The sequence below is a fragment of the Candoia aspera genome, chromosome 3 (assembly GCF_035149785.1).
Source record: "Candoia aspera isolate rCanAsp1 chromosome 3, rCanAsp1.hap2, whole genome shotgun sequence".
In the NCBI taxonomy this organism is placed as follows: domain Eukaryota; kingdom Metazoa; phylum Chordata; class Lepidosauria; order Squamata; family Boidae; genus Candoia; species Candoia aspera.
In genome coordinates this window covers 138387414-138405795 of record NC_086155.1, presented here as the reverse complement: position 1 = coordinate 138405795, position 18382 = coordinate 138387414, and the positions used below count along the sequence as shown (strand labels likewise).

The 18382-nt window shown below is 38.4% G+C and overlaps 2 protein-coding genes across 2 annotated transcripts in view; one reads left to right on the top strand and one right to left on the bottom strand.

Moving 5' to 3' along the window:
* PPP1R3G (protein phosphatase 1 regulatory subunit 3G) overlaps positions 1-18382 on the bottom strand; it is a 1059979-nt gene that overhangs the window by 440436 nt on the left and 601161 nt on the right. The gene's annotated exons all lie outside the window — the stretch shown is intronic.
* F13A1 (coagulation factor XIII A chain) overlaps positions 1-18382 on the top strand; it is a 127757-nt gene that overhangs the window by 41850 nt on the left and 67525 nt on the right. The gene's annotated exons all lie outside the window — the stretch shown is intronic.

Genomic DNA, 18382 nt, shown 5'->3' with positions numbered 1-18382 from the left:
GTCAGATATATTCACGGCTACATTTTACTGAAGTCATTACCATGTATTCATAGCAATTTATGATGCTTTCTGTAAAGAAATATTTTCTTTTGTCTTTCTCCAGACTGAATTGATCATTTGTTGATTACTTAACATGTGATTCGTAGCTGAATGAAAGAGCTGGCTCTTTTTGAGAAGCAACTGTGTTATATTTAATTGGGTGCTATGAAAGCTCTGTGTGCGATGATTAATTTCCAATACTTATTTCACTCCTGCAAATAATCAGGGTAATGTTATGCTGATGAAAATTCACAGGAGAACTTGCATTGTGGTAGAAATAGATTGGTCAGTCTGTTTCCAACCTAACTTATTTTCACATGTGTCATCTTGTTTTCACATTAATGTGTATGAAAAAACAAATTGCTCAATATATATACATTATATAAAGGTGAAAGATTTTTGCAACCTGAAGAGAAATCAGGGTATATAAAATGCATTTGTAAATATTTAATAATATTTTCAAATGTATTTTTCATGGAATATCTATTTCTAAATGTATGTCACCTTTGCAGTTGTAAACATATTTTAACATAAAATATACATCTGTAAGTACATTTTTCTTCTTCTTTTTAAGCTATGAATTATACCACAACATTTAGAAAACTGCAAAATCCTAAAGACTTTTCCAATGTGCAGATTCAGTTATGATATGTTAGGTTAGGCCAATTTGTATCAGAGTTCACAAATTTTGGGTCAGCAAGACAACAGCTGTTATCTACGATGATCTCTCCCTAGGTAGTCCTACCTGGTGCCCTCCAGATGCATTGGACTACCACCATGACCATCAGCATGTTGACTAGAGACATGATTGGATTTGTCACTCAACATACCTGTAGGGCATAAAGTAGGGAAGGATGATCTATATCAAGCTATATCAACCTTACGGCAAATCTCTTCACTCTAAATGAGTTACTGATGCTAATTTTTCTTCACAGCCCTTTCCCCGACCATTATAAACTCATCAATAATTGGTTTTGAATTGACATTTAATTTATCTTTCTGGGCACGAGGTGCATTCTTACATTTGAATTATTGATTCCCCCCCCTCTTTTCAGTTGCTGCATAATAATCATATAGCCATTTATTAAGTCTACCATTTATAAATAGCACACATTTTGGTTTTACATTTAGCTTTGGCATAAAGACAGCTGTTTCCAGAGTTTCTTCCCCTATTACTTTAGGTTCCAGGGAATATTAAAGAGAAGGGTGGTAGCCAGCCATGACTTAAGGCAAAATGAAGGGCCTCTCTTAGGTCTAGGGACTACGGGCCTTTCCCCACTTGTACTTAATCACAGCCTAAACCAGTGATTAGCTGGTTAGCTGGCTGGGGAATTCTGGGAGTTGAAGTCCACACATCTTAAAGTTGCTGAGATTGAGAAACATTTGCCTAAATTTACCATGGCAACACTTCGTTTCTGCCATGTCCCCATGGGGTTGCTTTCATCTTGTCCTCAACTCATGAGTGACACAGGCTTAAGGTACCTGTAGTTTGAAAGTTGGATTTTTCCTCTAATTCCATCACCATTCCAGGATAGTCTGGGCAGATAACTGCTTAAAGTCCCTCTTTCTTGGGGGAGATGGGAGGTAATAGAAGTTTGAAGAATGAATGAATGAATGAATGAATGAATGAATGAATGAATGAATAAATAAATAAATAAATAGTCACCAGCTATGAAAAAGGTTTTGTCACCCATTATCTTGAAGGGAAGTCAAGTGATTGGCAGTTTCTGGGGCAGAAGCAACAGCAGCAGGATAGCAATTGGCAATGGGACAGCAAATTTTAGGGTGGTATAGTTTTCTGCTGAGTCAAGGATGAAGGAGAATACTGTAACTCAGCAGCAGAGAGAGATCCTAATAAACCTGAGAGGTTGTCTAAACCTGAGACCCTGTCCCTCCCTAGAGCAAGATAGTATTAATACAGATTTTCATAATAACATTTCTGGTGAGACTCCTTCACTTCATCATCTCTTCTAGTTCAGGGTTGCACTAGAATTTTGATCACTGAACCAAATCTGGTTTTGTCATTTCCATCACAAACAGCTACACACTAGATGTTGCGGGAACAGAAAAGATGTGATGTATGGCAGAAAAGCAGAAACTTGACAGTGTCAAATGCATTTGCCATTGTCTCTCTGCAGCTTCCTCCCTTCAGCTTTGACAGCGCAAGCTTGCATGGAAAAACTGATCTGGGAGTAGGGAGGGGAATGCATGAGGTCTCTTGCAGAGCTATGAGCCATCTCCATCCCATGTCACCTGCTCCTCTGCTGGAAATTATGCCTTCAGGATTTTCAGATGCAAAGTCATCAGGAGAGAGGGCAAATATATTACTCCTCACCACTGGAAACCTCACAGGTCTGTGGATCTGATTCATGAGCTGATTGTTGATGCAGTGAACTCATGATGTGGGATTTTGCTGTGACACACATGCTGTTTGAATATGTTTGTACTTGCTGAAATGTGTTATTGTGCCACATTGAAGGCTAGAATTCATGGTCTCATGGTAGATGTTTCAGATCCATAAAGAACCCCTTTGTTTATTAATACTAAGTGTTCCAGCACCTGGATAAATTATGGAAATTGTGAGAGCCCCTTGGATTCCCTACACAGCTTATATGACGTCTTTAATGGGATTTTTACATACAAGCAGGACTCACCAATATTGGTCTTGATGCTTTGAAGAAATCTCCATGCTTTTTATGTACATGACAACACATTCTAGGACTGGGGAGTAGAAATACACAGCTGGTAGTTTCTGCTCATATATTTTTCAGATCACCTATTCAAGTGAAATAATAAATAAAAAGGGATTGGTATTGTATATCCTGGTTCTGCAAACTCAGGGCTGCTACATAGCCAGGTAGGTCTGGTTCATGTAAACTGATACTTACAATTTTCAGCCCTTCCTGGGCTTCTTCATGGGGGGTATCTTGCTGGGTCCTGGTGCTCAGCTTGTGCACCTGCTATAACACCTCTGCTTCTTCTTGCAGGAGAGGATAGTGTTTTGCAGTGGGAGGCTACCACATTGTACAGCTTGGAGCAGCTTACTCAGTTGTTAATTGAGGGATGGTAGAAGGGAGGGAGTAAGCACTGCAGCTGGTCTTCTGTACTTGAGGGTGGGGGAACTGACATGTACACAAGGGTCAGAATGTATTTATTATCGCCTCCTTCATCAGTTCCCTTGGATATTAAGCTTTTACAGATTTGGGAGAGTCTCAGGTCTGTAAAATCCTGGACAGCATAATTATGACAACTGAATTAAATGACATTTTAATTAGATAAACATAAAAATAAAGGCAGGACAGATATCAGGAATTAAAGACTATCTTGGCCAGTAGGAGAATATAACCATAAAAAGAAAAGTGTGTGTGTGTGTGTGTGTGTGTAAAATCTACATACCCTCAGGTAAAAGGTGAAGTTGGATTACAGGGTGAAGTATGATTATAACCACATTAATTCTTTGTTGATTGTCAGCCTTTATGTTCAGGGTTGTGCTGTGCACTTCTTAAAGGCACAAATATTTGTGCATGTGTACACTCTACACACATAGCTGAAGCATCCCAAATAGCACTCAAGAATTAAAGACATATGGATAGGAATGTGAACTGCACAAAGCTTTGGCTGGTTCTCTGTGCCTGAAAAAATGCTTTGAATTCTAGCCAATATATAAAACAATTAAATGTGTTTATAATGGCTTATTTTGCACAATTGATTATCCTCTTGGTGGCCATGTCAGGGCATTTCCACACAAAGTGTTGGCACCAGTCCTGGATTGGTACCACACCCTTGTGAGTCTTTGACATCAGCTGAGCCAATTTATTCCACCTAAGTATGGGACTAAAAAAATATAATTTTGAAATTAAAGATATGGGAGCACCATTTATTCGTTTGTAAAATCTCCTACATAACCTCCTTTCTAGTTCCTTGACCCTCCTTGTTCCCTGTGGCTGCTAGTTATGGTGTCCTAACATTAGGGTTCCTAAATAGGGGGAAAGGATACTTTAGAACTCTCACCCACATCCAGATGAGGTGAGGCAAGGACAGGGTTGGGGAAGAGACATTAGCAGAATGCTGATTTTTGTGCTGCCCTATTGGTCAGCTGCAGAGCAAATCCAGGTTCTGCAGTCTTAAAGACTATCCATTTTTCCTATAAAAAAAAACAAAGCCCATGAGCAGAGATAGGAGAAAGCAAAGAATCCTGAAATCTACTCAGTGCATGCAAATATATCCTCAGGATCTGTACCAATTAGGAATTTAGTTGCTTTCAATCCTTTTGCGATTCTTGGAAGATGAGAGGATTGGTGTTAATTTCTTCTAGTTCCCTTTCTTTAGAGTTGTTGTGTTCCAACTTGTTTGGACTGTATTATAGCTAGACATGGCAGTATGAGCCAGCTAAGGATTAATATATACAGTACCTATTATATATTGTTCCCTGTCCTTGGGGTCTGGTGTCAGTCCTTTTATGTGCTGTAGAGACTGAAGGCTAAGCTCATTTCCACTGTTTCTTCTGTGATTGTAAAATGTACAGTGTAAATCTTATCAGGAATAGCTGAATAACCTTCCTCTCCCCCACCAGCCTCAAATATTTCAGCAAAAGCTGAAGCACTCTGTAGCCCTTCCCTCATGTAGGAGGGGATGAATGAGGTGACCATCACTGGCACTGTTCTTGTTCTATCCTCTGCCAGTCACATCCTGTACTATTCACATGATGAAAAGAAGGGAAATCTCTGAAAGAAGTCATTCCAGTTAAAATTCTGTGGGATCAGGATGCTAATCCACAGGGAGTCCACATGCCAAGAACAGGCTAGACCATCTTCTGGTGTTTTATGAGGGATGGTTAGAAAAGAGGTTGAAAATAAAATTGCCAACAGTGCAATGCCATTATACAGGTAGGTCTCAATTAGCTCAGTTAATGAATCCCGCAAAATGGTCACATTATTTGAATTCGCACTATTCAAAATGATATTTCTATGGAAAATAGGGTAATTGGTTCCAGCTTGATGTAAATAGCCAATTAAAATTTGTTAAACGTATTTTTATATGTTCATTAATGAAATACTGTATAACAGTAAAAGAGGATAAACCCATATCTGAAGCGTACCTGCTATCTCCTGTATTCTGCTGTAGTTCTTCAGAATCAGCCTCTTCTTTTCTGAGCTTCCTTTTCTCCATTTTAAATGTGACTAATAATCAAATTTTGCATAAGTGATGATTAGCATCTAAAACCCCAATGGCAACAGCGCACGCACTAGCCTCAACCGTGTGCACGCTAGCCTCACACTAACTGAATTTTGGATTGCATTAAATGCGACCTGTTATCAATTTATAAATCACACTAAATCGAATTTTGCACTATTCAAACTCACATTAATCGTGACCTACCTGTACAAACCTGTGCAATACTGCCTGCAATTCTGGTTGCCATATTCAAAAGATATTATAATAGAACTGGAAAAAACACAGAAGAGGACAACCAAAACGATCAGGATGGTTGAACAACTTCCTTATGAAAAGAGTCTATATAATTTGGGACTTTAGCTTAGAAAGATGGGGAGATACAATTGAGACATATAAAATCATGCACATCATGGAGCAAGGGGATTTTTTCCTCCTTCTCCAAGAATGCTAGGATATTGGGTCATCTGCTGGTTGTCTGAAAGGAGATTTAAGAACAGGCAGAATAAAGCACTACTTCACACAATTAACAAGTGGAATTCATAGTAATGCCACTAATTTGGAGGACTTTGAAAAGAATTGGATATACTTTTGGAGGACAAGACAACCAAGAGCTATTACTATTGAAACTCAGCGCTACCTCTGGTTTCTGTGGAGCATGCCTTCCCAGTTGCAAGGGAGGAACAACAACATCTTCCTAGCACCTTCCTTGCCATAGCAAGAAACAAAATTTTGGTGTAAAATGGGCCTTGCCCTGATTCAGCAGGACTAATTTTATGTGGGTAGTAAGTATGAACAGTGGAGAAGAAGAAGAGAGAAGGGGAGTACTGCTATTCCCCTGATATGAACATAATGTGCAGGAGAAAAACTAAAGAGGATTCTTGAATCTTATACCCTTGAGAGAGCAACTCCCACAGGGTTTTTTAGAGTTTTCTAAATAAGGGTTCTCTGTGGCTTGCTCAAGTAAATATCTCAAGAGTTGGGCAAGTTCTACAACATAGTGTCTCCTCCTCTATGGTAATGTGTTTGTACCCTGAGTAGACTTCACCTCCCTATCTTCAATCTGAAATAAATAAATAAATAAATAAATAAATAAATATTTTCTCTCCAGAGACATCCACAAGGGAAGTCAAGAAGAGGCAAATGACAAAAGCACTGTCATGGTACAAGCTCCACCCCTTTTGTACATACATTGTGATGTCATGCCATGGATGAAAGGGGTGGAGCTTATGGCCCAGCACTGCATTTATATAGTTATTTATTGTGCTTTTATGCCATCCATTCCTAGATGGGCAGCTAACAATGTCAACATAAAATAATGCCCCAAGACTCCAAATACTTAAAAAAAGTGACCGAATCAGAAAAGATGAAAGTCAAACATTTTTACAAAAGCATCAGATCCTGTGGTTGCCTCAGTAATACTTTTTCTTCACTAAGGCACTGAGTTATTACTAAAAATCCTGTGCAAACACTGAAGGGATGTTTTGCTTCGGTGCTTTAAGCAAGTCACTTCAAAATTGCTCCATGTAGTAATGCTTTCTTCATGTTGCTTATGCAGAGAAGCCTCTTCCAGCTACTGAAGGCTGCCAGACAAGGCTTCAAAGGGACACACAGTGCTTCATACAAGTGAACAGTGTCACCGTCACATCTTGCCAAGTCAAATCACTTTCTGAGCAAGAGAAACAGAACCAAGCCAATAAAATAGCAGGAACCACAGCAGTTCTTCAAGCACATTTTGGTATTAGTTAACCAATCAGTTTCAATTAAAGGCAAGTTCAGAGCAGGCAGATTAAAAAAAAAAAAGCCAGTCAGTTAAGTGTCCATCACTGAAAAGGCCTCTTGTCTCCCATGGCTTTTCCTAGTTGACATGTCAGTAGGGCTTCTATAGTTGAATGTATATATAGTAGTTTTATTTACAGCCAAAAGACCCCAAATAGAAAAGTACAAATCTAAAATTTGGCACTTTATCTAAACAAATAAAATAAATGGTTAAATATTACATAAAACATTTAAAACCCAGACTTACTGATGTGTTAATAAAGACCTTGATTTTACAGCCATCATTCAAAATTTGGCTGTTGCCACTGTAATTTTAGGACTTTTATCTGCAAATAAAACGTTAATATATTCAGAAATATCTCTTGATTTTAAAATAGGCCAGAAACATATAGTTGAATGTGAGGCTGGGTCAGATTCACTAAATGCAACTCAGCTTTTTTTTTTTTTTAATTGAACCCAGAATAATGTACTGGAAGCTCTTACACCTGCTTCTGTTCAGAATTGGTTTGATATGTTAAAATTGGCTGCCCATTCCCAAAGCAAGAAAGGCTGCATTTTATACTAAATTATTTTCAGACAGCAAGGGTGGAAGGGACTGTTGCAAAATCTGCCCTCTATAGTTATAGGGGCACAACAGTTGAATCCACTTTAGCAATAAAAAGCCCCTCACTCTGTGTATAGCTGTAGTAGGGAACTGTTGTGGCAATTTTATATCCTTGCTGAAATGTTGATTTCTTCCAATAATGGCCTATTTAAAAAAAACAAGTAGATTATTACAAGTGCTAATGAGGACCTTGGTGTCACTATTGCTAGTATCCTTTTAGGGAGAACAATGAATCTGTTGATATACTGCTTCATTGCATTCATGCTCCATTTCTATGGTATAAATCTTTGTAGCCATTTGACCTTTGCCAAAACGGCTTTGTAAAACCCATTTATATAGGTCTGGCCCCTAAACACTTGTTCTAAAGCTAATCAGCCGATACACATTGAAGCATCCATAAAAGGACTTTTTTTGGTTCAGTACAATCTTTTCTTGGCTTCTATGTTCTACTTAATCTATGGACTCCTGAACTGATACTAGACTGATGGTTACTGTTTTTCTCTCTTGTCTAAATATTCAGTCTGCTCTTAATAAATACACAGAGCTGAACAACAACAACAAAAAGCATCAATCTGTCAGCTTCTCTGGGGATTTCCTGTAACTGTTGTAAGATAGACTTGCAAAAAAAAAAAAAAGGCATTGAGCAGTCAAAGCCACAACAGGCCACTTTCTAAAACTTTAGCACTGATTTTTAAATAATCTCAAATTCCTAGTCCAAATACCAGCTAAATTAAGGGCACAGTTGCATTTATTATCTCTTGTCTTCCCCTTTTCCTACTTGCTGTGGTCTAATCTATAAAAAGTTGGTTAACTCTTTCCCACCACCATATGTATAAGTATTTTCTTTTAAAATATGCCAATGAAGAAAATATGGAAAATTAAGTCATTTTTAAGGGAAAAGGCTAACTGGTTTTAGAAACCAAGTAAAATTCTAAAAGCTTATTCCAGTTCTAATAAAGCTTGCTAGGAGGCACAGAGAGAAAACAGTGAGTTTAGTCTTCAGGGAATTGGAATGCAAATTATATAAACATGTTATGTCTGCCAATTTTTATTAGATGCTCTGAGATGACAAGACATCCACTCCCAAACCTCCCCTGCTCTTTTACTACCTGCATAACATGCCAAGTGCTGCTCTTGGAATAAGGCCACCCTGCATTGGGAAGGGGATGTTTTTAATCACAAAAATAAATGTACAACGGTTGGCTCCACTCATAGCATCTTAGATCAGGACGTCTGCTTTATCTGCCATTGCCACACTCCAGGAGTTACTGTATGCATGAAACATAAGAGTGGTTCCAAATGCTTACCCTCCCCCCTGTGTTCAGACTTGGATGTACCTAAACAATATTCTTGTTTGGCTATATCTGTTGAAGCAGGTGAATTCCGTTTTTTGCAGTTGAAAAGTTTGGAGCTACTTGGATGACATCAACATCATTATAGCACTCTTGAATGGGGATTGTGAGGCTTGTATAATGCTGTTTTAATTTCTCTGTTTATGCAGGGCCGCAACTAGGGTCTGTGTCACCTGGGGCAAACATGGATTCCGTGCCCATTTTGGCGCCCCCCCAGCGCTCATTTTGGCGCCCCACCAGCACAGCGCCTGGGGCACATGCCCCGGTTGGCCCCCCTAGTTGCAGCCCTGTGTTTATGTGTATGTCAGATACATGCTGAAAGGTGGGTAATAAATGAAGGTAATAATTAATGATGATTCAATATTGCAGCGGCAAGCACCGTGCTATAAACGTACAGCTTAGTTGTACCCAGTCTGCGAGTGTGGACGCTTGCTTCCCTGCTCAGTTCTGCCTAACTATATTAGAAAGCATGACACAATTGTGCATTAAGTCGACATATTTGTTTTTCCTAGCTTAGCAGCTGGCATGTAAGACTTCTGTGTGTATGTGTGTTTCATTCATTTTAGGAAAGATGGCTTAACAGTAATAAATAATTTTTCCTTCAAAGGATTTCTGTTAGAGAAGGGGAACAATTTACCAGAATTATGGTAACTTCCTTTAAATGAATAAATCTTTACAGTTTTGTGATGGGGAAAAATACAAATACTTATTTGACAGACTTTTCCATTTGAATAATTAGCTGCAAGATACACTTTATTATGACTGGCATGATGGGAAAGTGTTGTTTTTTTTTAAGGAGCAAGATGTGCTGAAGACAAACTGAGTCAACTTTTATGAAGGTGGAATAGAATATGGTATAAATCATCCTTTCAAACTATAAAAATTAGAACTGTGTTTTCAAACCAAAGTTTAATTAGATCAATTTGGACCCTAAAATATGCTCACTTTTATTGGCACGAACTTTGAAACAGTCAAACAACAAAGAGACGGAAGAGCTGAAAGGCATTTGAAGGAGGAGGGAAAGTGAGAAAACTGGGACTTTGAGTATATTTTGTTTTGACTATTAAAAAAAGACAAAAGAGGAAGAGGATGTTTTTGTCTGAACTATGTGATATATCCACTGTTGGACCAGTATGTGGAAGATTGAGACAACTCTCGCACCAAATATAAAGTTTTATTCCATACCTGTTGAGGACCCCATAGGATTTTAAAGTACATCCAAAATTATTTTTTTAAGAAAATAATCCTTTTATGTAAACATATATAGAGAATGCCCTTGACAACCTTATCCCTTCTTTTCTATGACTATCAACCATTTCTGACATAAAGCCTTATTCCCTTTTAACACAGTTGCTGGATGATACTATGGCACAAGACACAGGTCAGAAGAGATTTACTTTAAAGTTGTATCCATTTTCCGATCTATAGCTATAGCTAATTTATTTAAAACTTACGGGCCACATAGAATAAATTAAATATTTTGAATATTTTAATTAATTAATATTTTGCATTTGCTTAGAATGATACCATGTTTTCAAGGAAACATTTATTCCTTAACATAAATTCATTTTCTGGGCAATAAACCAGTATTTTTAGAGCATTGTCCTTACCCAAACTTTTTCTAAATTAGCAGTCACAAATAATTCTGAGTCTAAACCTTCCTTCTGCTTAGGGATTCATTGGTAAGGATATCGTACCTGATATAATATGGTCCTAGGAGACCTATTCCATATGCAAATCATCTTATGGTGCAAATCAGCTTACAGAATAATTCCTGAAAGAATGTATTAAGTCCTGGGGAAAAGGGAGTGAAATCTATCTGACCCTTGGGGTTGAAAGCCATATGAGAGAAATAACACCATTTTATTTGGAATTGTGCTGATGTGGCTAATTTTTCTGAAAAATCATAGTGTTTGAAGCATCATTTCTTTTGTCTCCTCCTTTAATCAGTCCTTCAGTAAATATCTCAGAGAATTTAAGGTATAGTGCAGCTTCATGCATTAACACATTTAAGTGTACATTTTAAAGTTACATCTAAGCGTGCAAAATATGAACGTAGTAAAACTTTGCAAACCCCTCTGTTCTATGGTTATCCTAAGCTGGCTGCTTTCATTGTCTGTATAGTACATTTTCTGATGAATATGCAAGTGGTGGAAAGCTCAGGTTAATTGCTTTTTTATGGGTGTGCTTGTGAATAGGAAGAAGATAGCATTCCTGTTCCTTTTAATTATTGTTTGTAGAAATCACAACATATTCAGTGAATAACATTTATGGTAAGAGAGTGAAATAAGATGATGCTCTTAAATAGCAGGAAGAACAAGAAGTTTATTTTTTTGTCTGAAGCATTTTTAACCCATATTCAGCCAAAACTGCTTGTCAAACAGCTAACTAAAATCAGTAACAAGATTGTCCTTGACTATACAAGCATGCAATGTAAAAGATGCAACGTCAAAGGGAAGGAAGAAAACAGTTCAAGTTGTGGATAGTGAAAGGTCTGAGATGTGGATAGTGAAAGGTCTGAGATTAGGACAGCATCAGTAGCAGGATGGAGGCTTTCAGATTTAACTGGATCTGGAGACAGTGCAGGGATACACTTGATGTTTTAACCATTGATCTGAGCTTGTTTGGGGTTAAGGTCACATTAGATACCATAATAATTGCTTGGAAGCAATTAACATCCACTGAAAACATGAAATGGATTTTCTTTTTTTTCCACTCTGGGGGATCGTGATCATAGATCTATTTTCATCTATATTTGCATCCAGGTATAGACCCACCAGGCACTTTATATGTAAATATTTATTTCTCCAGTTTTATTTACTGCCAAAATGTGATTTTAAACCGGGTGTTTTCTTACTAGTTCTTTCTTTACAGCTGTTCAAAAGATTTCTCCAAAGGAACTCAAGATTGTACCACATCACCTTGTAATACACTCTCTCACAAGGTTACTGTAGTTATTCATCATTCTGTCGCATTTATTATATTTCTTGGACATGCTTGGAAGTCTGTTGTTTTAATGCTAGCTATGAAAAAAGTCTATCACAGGAAAATAAATAAATCAGATAGTGAAGGGGAAAGAGACAAAAAACACTAGAATGTCATCATGTGTAAACATTTCCCCGAAGAAGAAACATGCATGTAAGACTGTTTAGGTGCAGCTGCACCAAATAATTGAAAACATAATCTGGTTATATTTTAAATCTAATTTTTATGGTGGAGAACACCTGCATTCAAAATACTACTTTAAAGATGAGAGCAAATATTTGCCAAAGGGGAGAACACAATACTGCTGATGTAAGAATTCAGCCAACAGCTACTGTTCTGCGTCTTCGTGCTCCCTCTGCTGTTTGTGTGGAGTAATTTTCCATCCTTGTGGTGGTGGTGGGCACATAACACCAAGGCTTATTACAGTGAAGACTGACATCAGTGTTGTTAAGATGCTGTTGCTTAGGGGTAAGATGCCTGCTCTGCTTAGCATCATCTGGATGATTATGCAGAAATGCAAAAAACTACTATGACTAGTGGCACAAAAGTGCGTGTGTATGCATGTGTGTGTGTGTAGGGGCAAGCAGTGCTCAGACATTGATGGCTTTGTCATATCAATTCTAGTTTTCTTCAAAGCATCACACTTCTCTCTGTTCTAGGAAATGAAAAAAAATTAAACATTTTCTTTCAAGCTTGGTTAGAAAGATAGTACGCGTTTGTGTGAGTAGCTAGAAGCGAAGGACACAGAAGCACCTAGTTTGTATGAGAAGGATACAAACACAATAGAATGAGGGTCATAAACACTTTTAAGGATATAAAAAGTGAGTCCTGTCAGGAAAGATAGGGATTAGCAATCTGTAGCCTCTGGCTTAATTTAAAGGCCTTCTGGAAGCTAGTAATTCAGACTTCTGGCAAGAGCAATCTGTTATAGACTTTGGCTTAAGAAAGAGGTGAGAGACAGTGCCATGTGCGGGAAAGAGAAAAGAAAAGAGGCGAGGTGAGGTCAGGAGAACAAAAGAGTGACCTTGCCCATTCTTGGCTCTAGCCATGTCTGCTGCGTCTTTAAGCTCCACTAACTACTGACGTGCAGGGTCTTTCTGGTCCTCAACAGAAAACAAAGAGACCAAAAAAAAAAAGTGTTACTTATTTTTGACTGGAGGAAACCAAGAATATTTCATTTGATTAAAGAAGTTTTGGAGAAGCAAAAGATTTTGGGTGAATATTAGGACAACCAATGGTGAGGAAAGAACTACAGTGGAGCCAGCTCCCTAGAGGGATCATGGCCTCTGCCTCAATGGAAACTTTGATGAGAAGGAACAGAGCCGTCCCTGGCAGATAGTGCATGCTGATTTTCTTAGATCAGGCAGAGGATTGGGCAGAGGCACCCACAGGGAGTCAAAAAAATCAAGATAGCAATTATGACCGTGCAACCCAAACACTTCCCCTTTTGTACATGCATCAGCGTCACACACAAAGAGGCAGGGCTTTGACAGCATGGTTGCCAATGCCATCTTGACTTTTTTTACCACCTCCTCAGAAGCCACTTGTTCTTTAAAAGCAATTGCAAAAGTGACAAGCTGCACCCTCCCAAATTCTCAGATTAATTTTGCTTTGTTTTTGCTATCTTGGAGACTGGAACGTAACAGCATAAGCTTGCAATGGATGCCTTCTTAGCCGGAGATACAGAATAGCTTGATTCTAAGAGGCAATAAACTCTGTGAACTGATGGCTGTCTTTGCCTCAACTGGCTAGCTTTTGGGGAGAAGACTTCATTTCAGCGGGGAGCAAGGAGCCTTTCCTTACCAGCTGATGGATTCATAAGTGATAATCCTGGTTGGGCTGTTTATTTTGCTGCTGGTGGTGGTGGTCTTTGGAGGTAAGAATTCCACATTTAGAAACAGCAGAAGTAGCAGAGGATTCCGGGAGGAGAGCAAATAAAGACTGCTTGCTCCTTCTGGAAGCAGTCAGTCAATGTGGTGCATACGTGAAATTCGATATGCAATTTGGGTTTATTTAATTTTAATGTTTAATTTGCCGGGTGGGTTAAAGAAACCTCACAGGCATATTTTCCAGAATGAATAATTCTAGACCAGTGTTTTTCAATCTCAGCAAATTTAAAATATGTGGATTTCAACTATTGAAGTAATCAATAAATGATATAATACATGATGCAAGTGAATGATAAGAATATATAGCAATACAACATGCACAACCATTTAAAAACTAAGTAGGTTTGTTAAAAATCCTTCTGAAATAGGAAGAGAGGAGAGCTGAACAAAGGTACTCAGCAAGACTATTGATCAGAAGGAACCCTGCCTCACCAAAGGAATAAATCTGGGTCATGCCACCCTTTACGTGTGTAAAGGGAGTCTTGCATCTCACAGATCCATTGGCAACAACTTTCTGTTTACCTCACCATCATGTTCCTCAAATTCTTAACCTGCCTTCTCAAGTATGGATCCTGGACCCTCATGCCACATTTGTTTGACCCTCTAGTACCTTGTTTACGAATTGAACTCTCTCTTGCCTCTAATTTAAGCTGGTTGAGTTTTTGTGGGCTGGGTATTTTGGGTGTGAGGGACCATGATTGTTTGTTCAAGCCTTTTTGCCATTAGAGTTCTGCTTGAAAACCCTTTTAGTAAAGATATAAGACTTAACTGTGTGTCTGTGATTTCTGTGGGCTGAGACAGGACAGGGTATACCATAGCTTGATCTTTTCTGTATAATAGGTGGGATAAAAATTAAAACAAAACAGAAACACATAGACAGCCTTTTGAAGACTCCAAGGCTTCAGGCCCAATCTGATTTTATTTTTTATTTTATTTTTCACTTTTTAAATATTCTTTTATTTTTATATTCTTTTAATAGAAAGCAGAGGTGGGGGAGGAATGCTGGGAATCTAAGGAACAGCCTCAAACACCTTTATTTTCAAGAGAGCTCTAGAACTCACATGGAAATAAAAATGGGGGCAGCTGCAGCCCATATTTAACCACCCTGAAAAATGGACATGATTTGCTTATGGAGTAGCTGTGCAACATGTTTAATATGTGTGTGGAAACTGCACCAGTGTCTGACGACTGGAAGAATACTGTTATTGTTCTCTTAGACAAAGGGAAAGGTAGCAAGAGTGAATGGAAGAACTACAGGGAGATTAATTTGTTAGGTGTGCTGGGGAAAGCATTGGCAGAATTTTTATCCAACGAGTACAAGACATGACACTAAGCAGCATCTGGGAAGTGCATTGTGGCTTTATGCTGATCAGAGGTTGTGCAGAATAGATGTTTGTTCTTCAGCTTTCATTGAGAAAAACATATTTTTGAGAAAAGGAATATTGTACATTTGCTGATTTAGAGAATACGTTTGAATTATGGAGTTTTTGCACAAATATTGAGTTAAAGATTGGTTGCTGAATATGATATGAGTGGTATATGTTGAAAGTGAAGCATGCATGAGAATAAAGAGAAAGCTTAGCAAATGACTTAAAACTGTCAGAGAGTAAGACAAGGATGTATAATGTCCCCTTGGTTGCTTAAATGGATCAGTGTTTAAGGAATGCTTGTGGTAATGTTAGAGGTGCGTTAGTTGGAGATGTGAATGGATATGAACATTTGTATGCAGATAGTGATGTGTTGTTGGCTGAGAAGCTGAGTAGAAATGTATGAATGCAATGGTCGCATGGATAATTTGCAAGAACAGAAAGATTATGGAGAGGTATAGTGAATGGTATTAGTACATACTAGAATTATGCATATTCCCCTTGTTCCTTATACTTAATTTCTTTGGCTTACTAATTCTTTGCTGTGTGATGGACATGTATGTATCTGGCTAGCAAAAAGATAAGGCAGAGAGCTTCTTTCGTGTTGGGAGATAGAAGAGATGTCAGGGAGCATCTTAGTTTGCCTTCTTGTAAACAGGTTTTCTGTAACTGGTGTTTCCCTTCATTGTAGTTATTTTGGGAGAATGTCAGTTCCCTTGGCCCAAAATGATTGAGGCCCCTTGCAAGAGTTTCCTTGGCATTCAGTATAGCCATCTTTGAAATGGGGAAGGACTATGTTACCAAATCCATTCACAATACTCTTGTATCAATTCATTGCTAATGTTAGAACTTTATTCTCCCATTCACACAATATGAATATTAGAAACAAGAACTTCTTTATTTACACATGTTCAGCTGGTACAAAGATCAGAGGTTAAGTCTTCTGCAATCTCCTCACTTAAATATATATATATTTTCCTTTCAAATTTTGAAACTCATAAATTGATTTGCCTTGCGGCAATTTTTGCTCTCAGGAGTTTTTTTTATCACTGGACATATGCTAAGATATCAAGTTATTATGTTACAGCCCAGTCTGACTGCAGTTCATTTGTTAGGTATCTGTTGGGTATTCCTGCACTACAATCATAGATTAAAAACTGGATGTGTCAGCCAAAAGGCATGTAACCAACCAGTATTTTTTAGCAAGTTGTTTATATGGGCTCGTAAGATCTATGCCCTAAAAGGTTGCTAATTCAATGAAAAGGCATATATGGACAAGGTATAAATAGCTGGGTATTCAGAATTTACTATTGCAAATAGTGGCTGGAACATATACGAGGTTAGGTAATGAAAAGTTTGACTCAAAAGCCTCTAATTGTACAAAGTCTCTCTCTCTCTCTCTCTCTTACTTTCAGTTTGATTTAGCCATATATTACCCCCTTTTAAATATAAATATAAAAAGTACAGGTAGTCCTCATTTAGCGACTACAATTGGGACCAGCAACTTGGTTGTTAAGCAAAGTGGTCACTAAGTGAAACCACAGCTCTGCTTATGTTCTTACTTCAGCTTTCCTTTGCTTTACAGACCTACAAAAGTCATAAATGTGAGGACCAGCCATAAAGTTACTTTTTCATCACCATTGTAACTGCAAATGGCTGCTAACTGAGGCAGTCGCTAAATGAGGACTACCTGTAAAGCAATCAAAAGATTGGGAAAATAGCTGCATGAATACGCTCCCCAACTATGCTTTTATTTTAATTCTTACCAGTCATATGCAATTACAGTCTCTTTGGTTAAATCTGCAGTTCCAAGGTGTTCTTCAGATCTTAGAACTGCCAGTATATTAATAACTGAGCTTCTATTTCATGTTAACCCATGGTTTATTTTAGTAGCTGAATAAGCTACTATGCTGACTTCACACAACACATCCAACCATAAAGCATGGTTTACAAGTCACAGTGGCTGGGTTTACATAAATTTAAAGCCAAAACATTGTTATGAAGGTGAAATGTCCCCTGTGCAAGCATGGAGTCATGTCTGACCCTTGGGGGGGACACCGCTTTCGCGACTTTTTCTTGGCAGACTATAGTGGGGTGGTTTGCCATTGCCTTCCCCAGTCGTCACCTTCCCCAGCAAGCTGGGTCCTCATTTTACTGACCTCGGAAGGATGGAAGGCTGAGTCGACCTGAGCATAACAACTTAAAACTATGTTGTAGCTTAATGCAATTTGTGAAGCTTGTCATTCACCTTTCTTTCCGCCTCCATCCCTGTAAAGCTTTACAGAGTGGAAGAGAACAGGAGATAATAGACGAAAGGTGAGAACAGTGGAGATAGGGCTAAGCAGAGAAAATAATAGTTGAGCTGAGGGGTTAGTTGAGTTGCAGGTGCTTAGACCAGGTAGCAGGTTTAGCTGCAGTGTTGCTTAGAACCTAGGTGGCTCAGTCAGTATAAAGGCTGAAGGTGGCAAAACTAGAAGCAAAAAGCCCAAGCCAGACTGGACCATTATCAAAACACAGTGAAGGCACCCTCTGCATTGAATGCTGAAAAACAAGCAACAAGAAATCTGTTATCATGTAAGGATAGGAGAAATATAAATAAAATTTAGATTCTGAGGCTGTTACAAATAATGAGATTGATTGCATGACTATGTAATAGTTGATTTTTATCGTTAGGGCTTGTCATATCTGCAGAAAAAGCAACCAATCTATCTGAGCCCTGTCCATGACTCTTCACTGCTCCTGAGTGTGAATTTGAGTTTCTAGAGAAAGATTTATTGCCAAGCTCTGGGTGATGCTTTGAAAAAGGGGAGTTTTGAGGAGTGATTAGAAGGAAATGAAAAAGATGGTATCTCCAAAGTCATGGGAGGCAGTTCCAAGCAGCAGTGGGAGAAAAAGGCAGAAGTCCCTCCTGAGAGGGCGTATCAGGAGCAATACATACAGGTGCTTTCTGTACAGCATGTTTATTCTAGGCATTACCAAGTCAATGGGTTATCTGCAAATCTTAAAAGAGAAATTTAGTATGCCCTGCATCACATTCTCCCCACGTGAGAGAGACTGTAGGATGCAGCAGAGAAGTTCAGCTGGTGTGAGAAGAGGCAGGTCAGCCCAGATGTGGGGACTGTGAGAAGGAAATGCTTCAAGAGACTCGTCTTAATTGGTTTGAACTAAGCTTGCTTGGGAACTTACTTTTACAGT